General features: G+C 54.6%; 26 non-coding genes across 26 annotated transcripts; all 26 read right to left on the reverse strand.

Moving 5' to 3' along the window:
* Positions 1 to 34: 34 nt before the first annotated feature.
* LOC148358151 (U1 spliceosomal RNA) lies at positions 35 to 198 on the reverse strand. Its single transcript, XR_015851819.1, has one exon. It is a non-coding gene; the product is annotated as a U1 spliceosomal RNA (small nuclear RNA).
* Positions 199 to 516: 318 nt separating this feature from the next.
* On the reverse strand, positions 517 to 708 carry LOC148358152 (U2 spliceosomal RNA). Its single transcript, XR_015851850.1, has one exon. It is a non-coding gene; the product is annotated as a U2 spliceosomal RNA (small nuclear RNA).
* Positions 709 to 1,078: 370 nt separating this feature from the next.
* Positions 1,079 to 1,192, reverse strand: LOC148358153 (U5 spliceosomal RNA). The gene has a single exon (XR_015851714.1). It is a non-coding gene; the product is annotated as a U5 spliceosomal RNA (small nuclear RNA).
* Positions 1,193 to 1,709: 517 nt separating this feature from the next.
* On the reverse strand, positions 1,710 to 1,873 carry LOC148358154 (U1 spliceosomal RNA). Its single transcript, XR_015851642.1, has one exon. It is a non-coding gene; the product is annotated as a U1 spliceosomal RNA (small nuclear RNA).
* A 318-nt stretch (positions 1,874 to 2,191) lies between these two features.
* LOC148358155 (U2 spliceosomal RNA) lies at positions 2,192 to 2,383 on the reverse strand. The gene has a single exon (XR_015851876.1). It is a non-coding gene; the product is annotated as a U2 spliceosomal RNA (small nuclear RNA).
* Positions 2,384 to 2,753: 370 nt separating this feature from the next.
* LOC148358156 (U5 spliceosomal RNA) lies at positions 2,754 to 2,867 on the reverse strand. Its single transcript, XR_015851715.1, has one exon. It is a non-coding gene; the product is annotated as a U5 spliceosomal RNA (small nuclear RNA).
* Positions 2,868 to 3,380: 513 nt separating this feature from the next.
* Positions 3,381 to 3,544, reverse strand: LOC148358157 (U1 spliceosomal RNA). Its single transcript, XR_015851830.1, has one exon. It is a non-coding gene; the product is annotated as a U1 spliceosomal RNA (small nuclear RNA).
* Positions 3,545 to 3,862: 318 nt separating this feature from the next.
* On the reverse strand, positions 3,863 to 4,054 carry LOC148358158 (U2 spliceosomal RNA). The gene has a single exon (XR_015851889.1). It is a non-coding gene; the product is annotated as a U2 spliceosomal RNA (small nuclear RNA).
* A 370-nt stretch (positions 4,055 to 4,424) lies between these two features.
* On the reverse strand, positions 4,425 to 4,538 carry LOC148358159 (U5 spliceosomal RNA). The gene has a single exon (XR_015851716.1). It is a non-coding gene; the product is annotated as a U5 spliceosomal RNA (small nuclear RNA).
* Positions 4,539 to 5,058: 520 nt separating this feature from the next.
* On the reverse strand, positions 5,059 to 5,222 carry LOC148358160 (U1 spliceosomal RNA). The gene has a single exon (XR_015851842.1). It is a non-coding gene; the product is annotated as a U1 spliceosomal RNA (small nuclear RNA).
* Positions 5,223 to 5,540: 318 nt separating this feature from the next.
* Positions 5,541 to 5,732, reverse strand: LOC148358161 (U2 spliceosomal RNA). Its single transcript, XR_015851791.1, has one exon. It is a non-coding gene; the product is annotated as a U2 spliceosomal RNA (small nuclear RNA).
* A 370-nt stretch (positions 5,733 to 6,102) lies between these two features.
* On the reverse strand, positions 6,103 to 6,216 carry LOC148358162 (U5 spliceosomal RNA). Its single transcript, XR_015851717.1, has one exon. It is a non-coding gene; the product is annotated as a U5 spliceosomal RNA (small nuclear RNA).
* A 520-nt stretch (positions 6,217 to 6,736) lies between these two features.
* On the reverse strand, positions 6,737 to 6,900 carry LOC148358163 (U1 spliceosomal RNA). The gene has a single exon (XR_015851853.1). It is a non-coding gene; the product is annotated as a U1 spliceosomal RNA (small nuclear RNA).
* Positions 6,901 to 7,218: 318 nt separating this feature from the next.
* LOC148358164 (U2 spliceosomal RNA) lies at positions 7,219 to 7,410 on the reverse strand. The gene has a single exon (XR_015851885.1). It is a non-coding gene; the product is annotated as a U2 spliceosomal RNA (small nuclear RNA).
* Positions 7,411 to 7,780: 370 nt separating this feature from the next.
* On the reverse strand, positions 7,781 to 7,894 carry LOC148358165 (U5 spliceosomal RNA). The gene has a single exon (XR_015851718.1). It is a non-coding gene; the product is annotated as a U5 spliceosomal RNA (small nuclear RNA).
* A 517-nt stretch (positions 7,895 to 8,411) lies between these two features.
* On the reverse strand, positions 8,412 to 8,575 carry LOC148358166 (U1 spliceosomal RNA). The gene has a single exon (XR_015851864.1). It is a non-coding gene; the product is annotated as a U1 spliceosomal RNA (small nuclear RNA).
* Positions 8,576 to 8,893: 318 nt separating this feature from the next.
* LOC148358167 (U2 spliceosomal RNA) lies at positions 8,894 to 9,085 on the reverse strand. The gene has a single exon (XR_015851805.1). It is a non-coding gene; the product is annotated as a U2 spliceosomal RNA (small nuclear RNA).
* Positions 9,086 to 9,455: 370 nt separating this feature from the next.
* Positions 9,456 to 9,569, reverse strand: LOC148358168 (U5 spliceosomal RNA). The gene has a single exon (XR_015851719.1). It is a non-coding gene; the product is annotated as a U5 spliceosomal RNA (small nuclear RNA).
* A 517-nt stretch (positions 9,570 to 10,086) lies between these two features.
* LOC148358169 (U1 spliceosomal RNA) lies at positions 10,087 to 10,250 on the reverse strand. The gene has a single exon (XR_015851875.1). It is a non-coding gene; the product is annotated as a U1 spliceosomal RNA (small nuclear RNA).
* A 318-nt stretch (positions 10,251 to 10,568) lies between these two features.
* On the reverse strand, positions 10,569 to 10,760 carry LOC148358170 (U2 spliceosomal RNA). Its single transcript, XR_015851877.1, has one exon. It is a non-coding gene; the product is annotated as a U2 spliceosomal RNA (small nuclear RNA).
* A 370-nt stretch (positions 10,761 to 11,130) lies between these two features.
* LOC148358171 (U5 spliceosomal RNA) lies at positions 11,131 to 11,244 on the reverse strand. Its single transcript, XR_015851721.1, has one exon. It is a non-coding gene; the product is annotated as a U5 spliceosomal RNA (small nuclear RNA).
* Positions 11,245 to 11,761: 517 nt separating this feature from the next.
* Positions 11,762 to 11,925, reverse strand: LOC148358172 (U1 spliceosomal RNA). Its single transcript, XR_015851886.1, has one exon. It is a non-coding gene; the product is annotated as a U1 spliceosomal RNA (small nuclear RNA).
* A 318-nt stretch (positions 11,926 to 12,243) lies between these two features.
* Positions 12,244 to 12,435, reverse strand: LOC148358173 (U2 spliceosomal RNA). Its single transcript, XR_015851836.1, has one exon. It is a non-coding gene; the product is annotated as a U2 spliceosomal RNA (small nuclear RNA).
* Positions 12,436 to 12,805: 370 nt separating this feature from the next.
* Positions 12,806 to 12,919, reverse strand: LOC148358174 (U5 spliceosomal RNA). Its single transcript, XR_015851722.1, has one exon. It is a non-coding gene; the product is annotated as a U5 spliceosomal RNA (small nuclear RNA).
* A 513-nt stretch (positions 12,920 to 13,432) lies between these two features.
* On the reverse strand, positions 13,433 to 13,596 carry LOC148358175 (U1 spliceosomal RNA). Its single transcript, XR_015851897.1, has one exon. It is a non-coding gene; the product is annotated as a U1 spliceosomal RNA (small nuclear RNA).
* A 318-nt stretch (positions 13,597 to 13,914) lies between these two features.
* LOC148358176 (U2 spliceosomal RNA) lies at positions 13,915 to 14,099 on the reverse strand. The gene has a single exon (XR_015851901.1). It is a non-coding gene; the product is annotated as a U2 spliceosomal RNA (small nuclear RNA).
* Positions 14,100 to 14,619: the final 520 nt, after the last annotated feature.

The following is a 14,619-nucleotide window of genomic DNA, read 5'->3' on the forward strand; positions in this document are numbered from 1 at the left end:
TCTACAGTCCAGTCAATTGTATTTGACAGTCTAACAGGGGAAAGCGCGTACGCAGTCCCCCACTACCAGAAATTTTGCAGTCGAGATTCCCACATTTGGGGAATTCGCAGAGGTCAGCCTGATCGGAGTGCAATGACAAAGCCTCACCCTGGGAGAACTACCTTCATGATCATAGTATCTCCCCTGCCAGGTAAGTATGAGTTGGGGGCGGCACCGGGAGGACTCTCATCCACGCTCGCCCCGTTTTAAGCCAGGGTGTAGTCCTCCCCGAGGAAGTCTCGTGCGGCCGACGGGTGTTGGGCACGACAGGTCGGCCGCCTGCCGTTGTGCTTCACACTGTTGTAGGGAACGGGCAGTGCCTTGAAACACAACCAGGTCGATGCTGGAGAGGACGCAGCAACCTGCTTTCCCGGCTCCCGTGTCCGCGATGCGGACTCGGTACACGATCTTGAGAGTGGGGCGCTGGTTAGGGAACGGAGTCTGAGGAACAGTGGGTTTTCTCGTCAACATTTTGGTAGGGAATGCACCGTTCCCAGAGATACTGCGATACCGGGTCGATGCGTGGAGTGGACGGAGCAAGCCCCTGTTCCATCTCCCAGTTTCAAAAATCAATTTAATATATGGTCCCCCACATGGGGGACGTATCAGATATTAAACTGATAAGAACAGATACTACACTTGATCTTAGCCAAAAGGCCGAGAAGCGATAGCCCTTGAGGAAAACAGAGCACCGAGCCAATCCCGACACAGCGATGTCGTGATGACGGTGCTCCTGAGCTTTCGCACCTGGAAGGGCCTTGACCGCTACACAGCTGTCGTTGTTTCAAGCTGAACCGAGCAACTGCCGGGGCAGGCGGAGAGCCCGTCCCGGTCACGGGAAAGTCCGCTCCCATGATGCATCAAACACATCTGGTGCGGGGTTCCGCGCAACGACAGGGCACGACCCGTCCCGGGCTCTGAGCCGCCGGCGCTCCGGCACGACTCGTGCGGAGGTCTGCGGAACGACAGGGCACAACCCGCCTCGGGTTCCGACCCGGGTTCTCGCCAGAACCCTTGAAATCTTTTTCACAGGTCGGTCAGCTCTGCCTACGCAGAACCTCTAAAAATTGGAAATGACTCTTGCTGTTCCTCCCCACGGAAATCTTTAGTAAAAGGCGAAAGATTTGTACGGTCTGAAGAGAAACAAGAGTGACTGCGCGCCACAGTGCCTAACAGTCGCCACTATCGCCCGCCGGACCCACCAAACACAGGGTTTCGTCGTTAAACGTGTCGACTTCCCGTTCCCGTGCCGATCGACAAACGTTGTCTGAACGAGGTAAAGAAGTTGAAACGTAAACGATGCTGGCTGACTGGAGGCCCCTCACTGCCTTGGCCATTCAAAGCGATTGGGCTAGAAAGTAGAATACGGTTCTTGGCGAGCATGACGCTGGATCAGCCTGTCCCCTTGAACGTTAGCTGGAAGGAAATATGGGCTTTTTTTCAGAACGTTTAAAGGTATTTCTTTGAACGAACGAACGAACGAACGAACGAACGAGCGAGCTAACAAACGAGCCAGGGAATGTACCCCAACTGAGATTCTGCTGCGATTAGGGCGCTACTCCCGAACGTCGCGCTCACGGAGCATTATCAGCATGGCGAAACACACACGGGAGTCTTTTCTCACTGGTGACGCACGTCTACAGTCCAGTCAATTGTATTTGACAGTCTAACAGGGGAAAGCGCGTACGCAGTCCCCCACTACCAGAAATTTTGCAATCGAGATTCCCACATTTGGGGAATTCGCAGAGGTCAGCCTGATCGGAGTGCAATGACAAAGCCTCACCCTGGGAGAACTACCTTCATGATCATAGTATCTCCCCTGCCAGGTAAGTATGAGTTGGGGGCGGCACCGGGAGGACTCTCATCCACGCTCGCCCCGTTTTAAGCCAGGGTGTAGTCCTCCCCGAGGAAGTCTCGTGCGGCCGACGGGTGTTGGGCACGACAGGTCGGCCGCCTGCCGTTGTGCTTCACACTGTTGTAGGGAACGGGCAGTGCCTTGAAACACAACCAGGTCGATGCTGGAGAGGACGCAGCAACCTGCTTTCCCGGCTCCCGTATCCGCGATGCGGACTCGGTACACGATCTTGAGAGTGGGGCGCTGGCTAGGGAACGGAGTCTGAGGAACAGTGGGTTTTCTCGTCAACATTTTGGTAGGGAATGCACCGTTCCCAGAGATACTGCAATACCGGGTCGATGCGTGGAGTGGACGGAGCAAGCCCCTGTTCCATCTCCCAGTTTCAAAAATCAATTTTATATATGGTCTCCCACATGGGGGACGTATCAGATATTAAACTGATAAGAACAGATACTACACTTGATCTTAGCCAAAAGGCCGAGAAGCGATAGCCCTTGAGGAAAACAGAGCACCGAGCCAATCCCGACACAGCGATGTCGTGATGACGGTGCTCCTGAGCTTTCGCACCTGGAAGGGCCTTGACCGCTACACAGCTGTCGTTGTTTCAAGCTGAACCGAGCAACTGCCGGGGCAGGCGGAGAGCCCGTCCCGGTCACGGGAAAGTCCGCTCCCATGATGCATCAAACACATCTGGTGCGGAGTTCCGCGCAACGACAGGGCACGACCCGTCCCGGGCTCTGAGCCGCCGGCGCTCCGGCACGACTCGTGCGGAGGTCTGCGGAACGACAGGGCACAACCCGCCTCGGGTTCCGACCCGGGTTCTCGCCGGAACCCTTGAAATCTTTTTCACAGGTCGGTCAGCTCTGCCTACGCAGAACCTCTAAAAATTGGAAATGACTCTTGCTGTTCCTCCCCACGGAAATCTTTAGTAAAAGGCGAAAGATTTGTACGGTCTGAAGAGAAACAAGAGTGACTGCGCGCCACAGTGCCTAACAGTCGCCACTATCGCCCGCCGGACCCACCAAACACAGGGTTTCGTCGTTAAATGTGTCGACTTCCCGTTCCCGTGCCGATCGACAAACGTTGTCTGAACGAGGTAAAGAAGTTGAAACGTAAACGATGCTGGCTGACTGGAGGCCCCTCACTGCCTTGGCCATTCAAAGCGATTGGGCTAGAAAGTAGAATACGGTTCTTGGCGAGCATGACGCTGGATCAGCCTGTCCCCTTGAACGTTAGCTGGAAGGAAATATGGGCTTTTTTTCAGAACGTTTAAAGGTATTTCTTTGAACGAACGAACGAACGAACGAACGAGCGAGCTAACAAACGAGCCAGGGAATGTACCCCAACTGAGATTCTGCTGCGATTAGGGCGCTACTCCCGAACGTCGCGCTCACGGAGCATTATCAGCATGGCGAAACACACACGGGAGTCTTTTCTCACTGGTGACGCACGTCTACAGTCCAGTCAATTGTATTTGACAGTCTAACAGGGGAAAGCGCGTACGCAGTCCCCCACTACCAGAAATTTTGCAGTCGAGATTCCCACATTTGGGGAATTCGCAGAGGTCAGCCTGATCGGAGTGCAATGACAAAGCCTCACCCTGGGAGAACTACCTTCATGATCATAGTATCTCCCCTGCCAGGTAAGTATGAGTTGTGGGCGGCACCGGGAGGACTCTCATCCACGCTCGCCCCGTTTTAAGCCAGGGTGTAGTCCTCCCCGAGGAAGTCTCGTGCGGCCGACGGGTGTTGGGCACGACAGGTCGGCCGCCTGCCGTTGTGCTTCACACTGTTGTAGGGAACGGGCAGTGCCTTGAAACACAACCAGGTCGATGCTGGAGAGGACGCAGCAACCTGCTTTCCCGGCTCCCGTGTCCGCGATGCGGACTCGGTACACGATCTTGAGAGTGGGGCGCTGGCTAGGGAACGGAGTCTGAGGAACAGTGGGTTTTCTCGTCAACATTTTGGTAGGGAATGCACCGTTCCCAGAGATACTGCAATACCGGGTCGATGCGTGGAGTGGACGGAGCAAGCCCCTGTTCCATCTCCCAGTTTCAAAAATCAATTTAATATATGGTCCCCCACATGGGGCACGTATCAGATATTAAACTGATAAGAACAGATACTACACTTGATCTTAACCAAAAGGCCGAGAAGCGATAGCCCTTGAGGAAAACAGAGCACCGAGCCAATCCCGACACAGCGATGTCGTGATGACGGTGCTCCTGAGCTTTCGCACCTGGAAGGGCCTTGACCGCTACACAGCTGTCGTTGTTTCAAGCTGAACCGAGCAACTGCCGGGGCAGGCGGAGAGCCCGTCCCGGTCACGGGAAAGTCCGCTCCCATGATGCATCAAACACATCTGGTGCGGGGTTCCGCGCAACGACAGGGCACGACCCGTCCCGGGCTCTGAGCCGCCGGCGCTCCGGCACGACTCGTGCGGAGGTCTGCGGAACGACAGGGCACAACCCGCCTCGGGTTCCGACCCGGGTTCTCGCCGGAACCCTTGAAATCTTTTTCACAGGTCGGTCAGCTCTGCCTACGCAGAACCTCTAAAAATTGGAAATGACTCTTGCTGTTCCTCCCCACGGAAATCTTTAGTAAAAGGCGAAAGATTTGTACGGTCTGAAGAGAAACAAGAGTGACTGCGCGCCACAGTGCCTAACAGTCGCCCCTATCGCCCGCCGGACCCACCAAACACAGGGTTTCGTCGTTAAACGTGTCGACTTCCCGTTCCCGTGCCGATCGACAAACGTTGTCTGAACGAGGTAAAGAAGTTGAAACGTAAACGATGCTGGCTGACTGGAGGCCCCTCACTGCCTTGGCCATTCAAAGCGATTGGGCTAGAAAGTAGAATACGGTTCTTGGCGAGCATGACGCTGGATCAGCCTGTCCCCTTGAACGTTAGCTGGAAGGAAATATGGGCTTTTTTTCAGAACGTTTAAAGGTATTTCTTTGAACGAACGAACGAACAACAAACGAACGAACGAGCGAGCTAACAAACGAGCCAGGGAATGTACCCCAACTGAGATTCTGCTGCGATTAGGGCGCTACTCCCGAACGTCGCGCTCACGGAGCATTATCAGCATGGCGAAACACACACGGGAGTCTTTTCTCACTGGTGACGCACGTCTACAGTCCAGTCAATTGTATTTGACAGTCTAACAGGGGAAAGCGCGTACGCAGTCCCCCACTACCAGAAATTTTGCAGTCGAGATTCCCACATTTGGGGAATTCGCAGAGGTCAGCCTGATCGGAGTGCAATGACAAAGCCTCACCCTGGGAGAACTACCTTCATGATCATAGTATCTCCCCTGCCAGGTAAGTATGAGTTGTGGGCGGCACCGGGAGGACTCTCATCCACGCTCGCCCCGTTTTAAGCCAGGGTGTAGTCCTCCCCGAGGAAGTCTCGTGCGGCCGACGGGTGTTGGGCACGACAGGTCGGCCGCCTGCCGTTGTGCTTCACACTGTTGTAGGGAACGGGCAGTGCCTTGAAACACAACCAGGTCGATGCTGGAGAGGACGCAGCAACCTGCTTTCCCGGCTCCCGTGTCCGCGATGCGGACTCGGTACACGATCTTGAGAGTGGGGCGCTGGCTAGGAAACGGAGTCTGAGGAACAGTGGGTTTTCTCGTCAACATTTTGGTAGGGAATGCACCGTTCCCAGAGATACTGCAATACCGGGTCGATGCGTGGAGTGGACGGAGCAAGCCCCTGTTCCATCTCCCAGTTTCAAAAATCAATTTAATATATAGTCCCCCACATGGGGGACGTATCAGATATTAAACTGATAAGAACAGATACTACACTTGATCTTAGCCAAAAGGCCGAGAAGCGATAGCCCTTGAGGAAAACAGAGCACCGAGCCAATCCCGACACAGCGATGTCGTGATGACGGTGCTCCTGAGCTTTCGCACCTGGAAGGGCCTTGACCGCTACACAGCTGTCGTTGTTTCAAGCTGAACCGAGCAACTGCCGGGGCAGGCGGAGAGCCCGTCCCGGTCACGGGAAAGTCCGCTCCCATGATGCATCAAACACATCTGGTGCGGGGTTCCGCGCAACGACAGGGCACGACCCGTCCCGGGCTCTGAGCCGCCGGCGCTCCGGCACGACTCGTGCGGAGGTCTGCGGAACGACAGGGCACAACCCGCCTCGGGTTCCGACCCGGGTTCTCGCCGGAACCCTTGAAATCTTTTTCACAGGTCGGTCAGCTCTGCCTACGCAGAACCTCTAAAAATTGGAAATGACTCTTGCTGTTCCTCCCCACGGAAATCTTTAGTAAAAGGCGAAAGATTTGTACGGTCTGAAGAGAAACAAGAGTGACTGCGCGCCACAGTGCCTAACAGTCGCCCCTATCGCCCGCCGGACCCACCAAACACAGGGTTTCGTCGTTAAACGTGTCGACTTCCCGTTCCCGTGCCGATCGACAAACGTTGTCTGAACGAGGTAAAGAAGTTGAAACGTAAACGATGCTGGCTGACTGGAGGCCCCTCACTGCCTTGGCCATTCAAAGCGATTGGGCTAGAAAGTAGAATACGGTTCTTGGCGAGCATGACGCTGGATCAGCCTGTCCCCTTGAACGTTAGCTGGAAGGAAATATGGGCTTTTTTTCAGAACGTTTAAAGGTATTTCTTTGAACGAACGAACGAACAACAAACGAACGAACGAGCGAGCTAACAAACGAGCCAGGGAATGTACCCCAACTGAGATTCTGCTGCGATTAGGGCGCTACTCCCGAACGTCGCGCTCACGGAGCATTATCAGCATGGCGAAACACACACGGGAGTCTTTTCTCACTGGTGACGCACGTCTACAGTCCAGTCAATTGTATTTGACAGTCTAACAGGGGAAAGCGCGTACGCAGTCCCCCACTACCAGAAATTTTGCAGTCGAGATTCCCACATTTGGGGAATTCGCAGAGGTCAGCCTGATCGGAGTGCAATGACAAAGCCTCACCCTGGGAGAACTACCTTCATGATCATAGTATCTCCCCTGCCAGGTAAGTATGAGTTGGGGGCGGCACCGGGAGGACTCTCATCCACGCTCGCCCCGTTTTAAGCCAGGGTGTAGTCCTCCCCGAGGAAGTCTCGTGCGGCCGACGGGTGTTGGGCACGACAGGTCGGCCGCCTGCCGTTGTGCTTCACACTGTTGTAGGGAACGGGCAGTGCCTTGAAACACAACCAGGTCGATGCTGGAGAGGACGCAGCAACCTGCTTTCCCGGCTCCCGTGTCCGCGATGCGGACTCGGTACACGATCTTGAGAGTGGGGCGCTGGCTAGGGAACGGAGTCTGAGGAACAGTGGGTTTTCTCGTCAACATTTTGGTAGGGAATGCACCGTTCCCAGAGATACTGCAATACCGGGTCGATGCGTGGAGTGGACGGAGCAAGCCCCTGTTCCATTTCCCAGTTTCAAAAATCAATTTAATATATGGTCCCCCACATGGGGGACGTATCAAATATTAAACTGATAAGAACAGATACTACACTTGATCTTAGCCAAAAGGCCGAGAAGCGATAGCCCTTGAGGAAAACAGAGCACCGAGCCAATCCCGACACAGCGATGTCGTGATGACGGTGCTCCTGAGCTTTCGCACCTGGAAGGGCCTTGACCGCTACACAGCTGTCGTTGTTTCAAGCTGAACCGAGCAACTGCCGGGGCAGGCGGAGAGCCCGTCCCGGTCACGGGAAAGTCCGCTCCCATGATGCATCAAACACATCTGGTGCGGGGTTCCGCGCAACGACAGGGCACGACCCGTCCCGGGCTCTGAGCCGCCGGCGCTCCGGCACGACTCGTGCGGAGGTCTGCGGAACGACAGGGCACAACCCGCCTCGGGTTCCGACCCGGGTTCTCGCCGGAACCCTTGAAATCTTTTTCACAGGTCGGTCAGCTCTGCCTACGCAGAACCTCTAAAAATTGGAAATGACTCTTGCTGTTCCTCCCCACGGAAATCTTTAGTAAAAGGCGAAAGATTTGTACGGTCTGAAGAGAAACAAGAGTGACTGCGCGCCACAGTGCCTAACAGTCGCCACTATCGCCCGCCGGACCCACCAAACACAGGGTTTCGTCGTTAAACGTGTCGACTTCCCGTTCCCGTGCCGATCGACAAACGTTGTCTGAACGAGGTAAAGAAGTTGAAACGTAAACGATGCTGGCTGACTGGAGGCCCCTCACTGCCTTGGCCATTCAAAGCGATTGGGCTAGAAAGTAGAATACGGTTCTTGGCGAGCATGACGCTGGATCAGCCTGTCCCCTTGAACGTTAGCTGGAAGGAAATATGGGCTTTTTTTCAGAACGTTTAAAGGTATTTCTTTGAACGAACGAACGAACGAACGAACGAACGAGCGAGCTAACAAACGAGCCAGGGAATGTACCCCAACTGAGATTCTGCTGCGATTAGGGCGCTACTCCCGAACGTCGCGCTCACGGAGCATTATCAGCATGGCGAAACACACACGGGAGTCTTTTCTCACTGGTGACGCACGTCTACAGTCCAGTCAATTGTATTTGACAGTCTAACAGGGGAAAGCGCGTACGCAGTCCCCCACTACCAGAAATTTTGCAGTCGAGATTCCCACATTTGGGGAATTCGCAGAGGTCAGCCTGATCGGAGTGCAATGACAAAGCCTCACCCTGGGAGAACTACCTTCATGATCATAGTATCTCCCCTGCCAGGTAAGTATGAGTTGGGGGCGGCACCGGGAGGACTCTCATCCACGCTCGCCCCGTTTTAAGCCAGGGTGTAGTCCTCCCCGAGGAAGTCTCGTGCGGCCGACGGGTGTTGGGCACGACAGGTCGGCCGCCTGCCGTTGTGCTTCACACTGTTGTAGGGAACGGGCAGTGCCTTGAAACACAACCAGGTCGATGCTGGAGAGGACGCAGCAACCTGCTTTCCCGGCTCCCGTTTCCGCGATGCGGACTCGGTACACGATCTTGAGAGTGGGGCGCTGGCTAGGGAACGGAGTCTGAGGAACAGTGGGTTTTCTCGTCAACATTTTGGTAGGGAATGCACCGTTCCCAGAGATACTGCAATACCGGGTCGATGCGTGGAGTGGACGGAGCAAGCCCCTGTTCCATCTCCCAGTTTCAAAAATCAATTTAATATATGGTCCCCCACATGGGGGACGTATCAGATATTAAACTGATAAGAACAGATACTACACTTGATCTTAGCCAAAAGGCCGAGAAGCGATAGCCCTTGAGGAAAACAGAGCACCGAGCCAATCCCGACACAGCGATGTCGTGATGACGGTGCTCCTGAGCTTTCGCACCTGGAAGGGCCTTGACCGCTACACAGCTGTCGTTGTTTCAAGCTGAACCGAGCAACTGCCGGGGCAGGCGGAGAGCCCGTCCCGGTCACGGGAAAGTCCGCTCCCATGATGCATCAAACACATCTGGTGCGGGGTTCCGCGCAACGACAGGGCACGACCCGTCCCGGGCTCTGAGCCGCCGGCGCTCCGGCACGACTCGTGCGGAGGTCTGCGGAACAACAGGGCACAACCCGCCTCGGGTTCCGACCCGGGTTCTCGCCGGAACCCTTGAAATCTTTTTCACAGGTCGGTCAGCTCTGCCTACGCAGAACCTCTAAAAATTGGAAATGACTCTTGCTGTTCCTCCCCACGGAAATCTTTAGTAAAAGGCGAAAGATTTGTACGGTCTGAAGAGAAACAAGAGTGACTGCGCGCCACAGTGCCTAACAGTCGCCACTATCGCCCGCCGGACCCACCAAACACAGGGTTTCGTCGTTAAACGTGTCGACTTCCCGTTCCCGTGCCGATCGACAAACGTTGTCTGAACGAGGTAAAGAAGTTGAAACGTAAACGATGCTGGCTGACTGGAGGCCCCTCACTGCCTTGGCCATTCAAAGCGATTGGGCTAGAAAGTAGAATACGGTTCTTGGCGAGCATGACGCTGGATCAGCCTGTCCCCTTGAACGTTAGCTGGAAGGAAATATGGGCTTTTTTTCAGAACGTTTAAAGGTATTTCTTTGAACGAACGAACGAACGAACGAACGAACGAGCGAGCTAACAAACGAGCCAGGGAATGTACCCCAACTGAGATTCTGCTGCGATTAGGGCGCTACTCCCGAACGTCGCGCTCACGGAGCATTATCAGCATGGCGAAACACACACGGGAGTCTTTTCTCACTGGTGACGCACGTCTACAGTCCAGTCAATTGTATTTGACAGTCTAACAGGGGAAAGCGCGTACGCAGTCCCCCACTACCAGAAATTTTGCAGTCGAGATTCCCACATTTGGGGAATTCGCAGAGGTCAGCCTGATCGGAGTGCAATGACAAAGCCTCACCCTGGGAGAACTACCTTCATGATCATAGTATCTCCCCTGCCAGGTAAGTATGAGTTGGGGGCGGCACCGGGAGGACTCTCATCCACGCTCGCCCCGTTTTAAGCCAGGGTGTAGTCCTCCCCGAGGAAGTCTCGTGCGGCCGACGGGTGTTGGGCACGACAGGTCGGCCGCCTGCCGTTGTGCTTCACACTGTTGTAGGGAACGGGCAGTGCCTTGAAACACAACCAGGTCGATGCTGGAGAGGACGCAGCAACCTGCTTTCCCGGCTCCCGTGTCCGCGATGCGGACTCGGTACACGATCTTGAGAGTGGGGCGCTGGTTAGGGAACGGAGTCTGAGGAACAGTGGGTTTTCTCGTCAACATTTTGGTAGGGAATGCACCGTTCCCAGAGATACTGCAATACCGGGTCGATGCGTGGAGTGGACGGAGCAAGCCCCTGTTCCATCTCCCAGTTTCAAAAATCAATTTAATATATGGTCCCCCACATGGGGGACGTATCAGATATTAAACTGATAAGAACAGATACTACACTTGATCTTAGCAAAAAGGCCGAGAAGCGATAGCCCTTGAGGAAAACAGAGCACCGAGCCAATCCCGACACAGCGATGTCGTGATGACGGTGCTCCTGAGCTTTCGCACCTGGAAGGGCCTTGACCGCTACACAGCTGTCGTTGTTTCAAGCTGAACCGAGCAACTGCCGGGGCAGGCGGAGAGCCCGTCCCGGTCACGGGAAAGTCCGCTCCCATGATGCATCAAACACATCTGGTGCGGGGTTCCGCGCAACGACAGGGCACGACCCGTCCCGGGCTCTGAGCCGCCGGCGCTCCGGCACGACTCGTGCGGAGGTCTGCGGAACGACAGGGCACAACCCGCCTCGGGTTCCGACCCGGGTTCTCGCCGGAACCCTTGAAATCTTTTTCACAGGTCGGTCAGCTCTGCCTACGCAGAACCTCTAAAAATTGGAAATGACTCTTGCTGTTCCTCCCCACGGAAATCTTTAGTAAAAGGCGAAAGATTTGTACGGTCTGAAGAGAAACAAGAGTGACTGCGCGCCACAGTGCCTAACAGTCGCCACTATCGCCCGCCGGACCCACCAAACACAGGGTTTCGTCGTTAAACGTGTCGACTTCCCGTTCCCGTGCCGATCGACAAACGTTGTCTGAACGAGGTAAAGAAGTTGAAACGTAAACGATGCTGGCTGACTGGAGGCCCCTCACTGCCTTGGCCATTCAAAGCGATTGGGCTAGAAAGTAGAATACGGTTCTTGGCGAGCATGACGCTGGATCAGCCTGTCCCCTTGAACGTTAGCTGGAAGGAAATATGGGCTTTTTTTCAGAACGTTTAAAGGTATTTCTTTGAACGAACGAACGAACGAACGAACGAACGAGCGAGCTAACAAACGAGCCAGGGAATGTACCCCAACTGAGATTCTGCTGCGATTAGGGCGCTACTCCCGAACGTCGCGCTCACGGAGCATTATCAGCATGGCGAAACACACACGGGAGTCTTTTCTCACTGGTGACGCACGTCTACAGTCCAGTCAATTGTATTTGACAGTCTAACAGGGGAAAGCGCGTACGCAGTCCCCCACTACCAGAAATTTTGCAGTCGAGATTCCCACATTTGGGGAATTCGCAGAGGTCAGCCTGATCGGAGTGCAATGACAAAGCCTCACCCTGGGAGAACTACCTTCATGATCATAGTATCTCCCCTGCCAGGTAAGTATGAGTTGGGGGCGGCACCGGGAGGACTCTCATCCACGCTCGCCCCGTTTTAAGCCAGGGTGTAGTCCTCCCCGAGGAAGTCTCGTGCGGCCGACGGGTGTTGGGCACGACAGGTCGGCCGCCTGCCGTTGTGCTTCACACTGTTGTAGGGAACGGGCAGTGCCTTGAAACACAACCAGGTCGATGCTGGAGAGGACGCAGCAACCTGCTTTCCCGGCTCCCGTATCCGCGATGCGGACTCGGTACACGATCTTGAGAGTGGGGCGCTGGCTAGGGAACGGAGTCTGAGGAACAGTGGGTTTTCTCGTCAACATTTTGGTAGGGAATGCACCGTTCCCAGAGATACTGCAATACCGGGTCGATGCGTGGAGTGGACGGAGCAAGCCCCTGTTCCATCTCCCAGTTTCAAAAATCAATTTAATGTATGGTCCCCCACATGGGGGACGTATCAGATATTAAACTGATAAGAACAGATACTACACTTGATCTTAGCCAAAAGGCCGAGAAGCGATAGCCCTTGAGGAAAACAGAGCACCGAGCCAATCCCGACACAGCGATGTCGTGATGACGGTGCTCCTGAGCTTTCGCACCTGGAAGGGCCTTGACCGCTACACAGCTGTCGTTGTTTCAAGCTGAACCGAGCAACTGCCGGGGCAGGCGGAGAGCCCGTCCCGGTCACGGGAAAGTCCGCTCCCATGATGCATCAAACACATCTGGTGCGGGGTTCCGCGCAACGACAGGGCACGACCCGTCCCGGGCTCTGAGCCGCCGGCGCTCCGGCACGACTCGTGCGGAGGTCTGCGGAACGACAGGGCACAACCCGCCTCGGGTTCCGACCCGGGTTCTCGCCGGAACCCTTGAAATCTTTTTCACAGGTCGGTCAGCTCTGCCTACGCAGAACCTCTAAAAATTGGAAATGACTCTTGCTGTTCCTCCCCACGGAAATCTTTAGTAAAAGGCGAAAGATTTGTACGGTCTGAAGAGAAACAAGAGTGACTGCGCGCCACAGTGCCTAACAGTCGCCACTATCGCCCGCCGGACCCACCAAACACAGGGTTTCGTCGTTAAACGTGTCGACTTCCCGTTCCCGTGCCGATCGACAAACGTTGTCTGAACGAGGTAAAGAAGTTGAAACGTAAACGATGCTGGCTGACTGGAGGCCCCTCACTGCCTTGGCCATTCAAAGCGATTGGGCTAGAAAGTAGAATACGGTTCTTGGCGAGCATGACGCTGGATCAGCCTGTCCCCTTGAACGTTAGCTGGAAGGAAATATGGGCTTTTTTTCAGAACGTTTAAAGGTATTTCTTTGAACGAACGAACGAACGAACGAACGAGCGAGCTAACAAACGAGCCAGGGAATGTACCCCAACTGAGATTCTGCTGCGATTAGGGCGCTACTCCCGAACGTCGCGCTCACGGAGCATTATCAGCATGGCGAAACACACACGGGAGTCTTTTCTCACTGGTGACGCACATCTACAGTCCAGTCAATTGTATTTGACAGTCTAACAGGGGAAAGCGCGTACGCAGTCCCCCACTACCAGAAATTTTGCAGTCGAGATTCCCACATTTGGGGAATTCGCAGAGGTCAGCCTGATCGGAGTGCAATGACAAAGCCTCACCCTGGGAGAACTACCTTCATGATCATAGTATCTCCCCTGCCAGGTAAGTATGAGTTGGGGGCGGCACCGGGAGGACTCTCATCCACGCTCGCCCCGTTTTAAGCCAGGGTGTAGTCCTCCCCGAGGAAGTCTCGTGCGGCCGACGGGTGTTGGGCACGACAGGTCGGCCGCCTGCCGTTGTGCTTCACACTGTTGTAGGGAACGGGCAGTGCCTTGAAACACAACCAGGTCGATGCTGGAGAGGACGCAGCAACCTGCTTTCCCGGCTCCCGTGTCCGCGATGCGGACTCGGTACACGATCTTGAGAGTGGGGCGCTGGCTAGGGAACGGAGTCTGAGGAACAGTGGGTTTTCTCGTCAACATTTTGGTAGGGAATGCACCGTTCCCAGAGATACTGCAATACCGGGTCGATGCGTGGAGTGGACGGAGCAAGCCCCTGTTCCATCTCCCAGTTTCAAAAATCAATTTAATATATGGTCCCCCACATGGGGGACGTATCAGATATTAAACTGATAAGAACAGATTTTTTTTTGTTTGTTTTGAACAAAATTTATTGTCACTCAAAACAGCACATTCACAGTACCCCAATATGGAGCATAATCAAATACAGATTTACACAAAATCCACAGAGCAACTGTTAAAAACAAAAGTCACATTTCTCTATCATCAACAATGTGCAGGAGCGCAGTTAAACCCCCCAAGAGGGCCCCCCCCCGACAAGAATAGAAATCCTTTATTTTACCCTCCCCCTCATCCAATACCCCCATACTTGACCCACAACAAAAACAAGTCCGACAGTTCGAGGCCCATGAAAAAGACGCATGACTGGGGAACAAAGAAAAGCCCCGCCCCAGTACAGTACATTCACCGAACACACAAAGGAATCGCATCTCATACAAAGTCACCAAGCTCCGCCTCCAACGCTGCCGCCATCTCGTCCGCTTCCAACGATCCATCGTCTCCCACTTCCACCTCGGCGTTGGACCCGCTGTCGCTCACGTTGGACTCGTCGCCCTCGCCATTGATGTGCTTCCGTTTGTGGCCCCTCGATGCGTTAACCAAATCAGGCTCGTC

The sequence above is a fragment of the Urocampus carinirostris genome, chromosome 10, assembly GCF_059441175.1.
Source record: "Urocampus carinirostris isolate Australia breed hairy pipefish chromosome 10, RoL_Ucar_1.0, whole genome shotgun sequence".
NCBI classification, from domain to species: Eukaryota; Metazoa; Chordata; class Actinopteri; order Syngnathiformes; family Syngnathidae; genus Urocampus; species Urocampus carinirostris.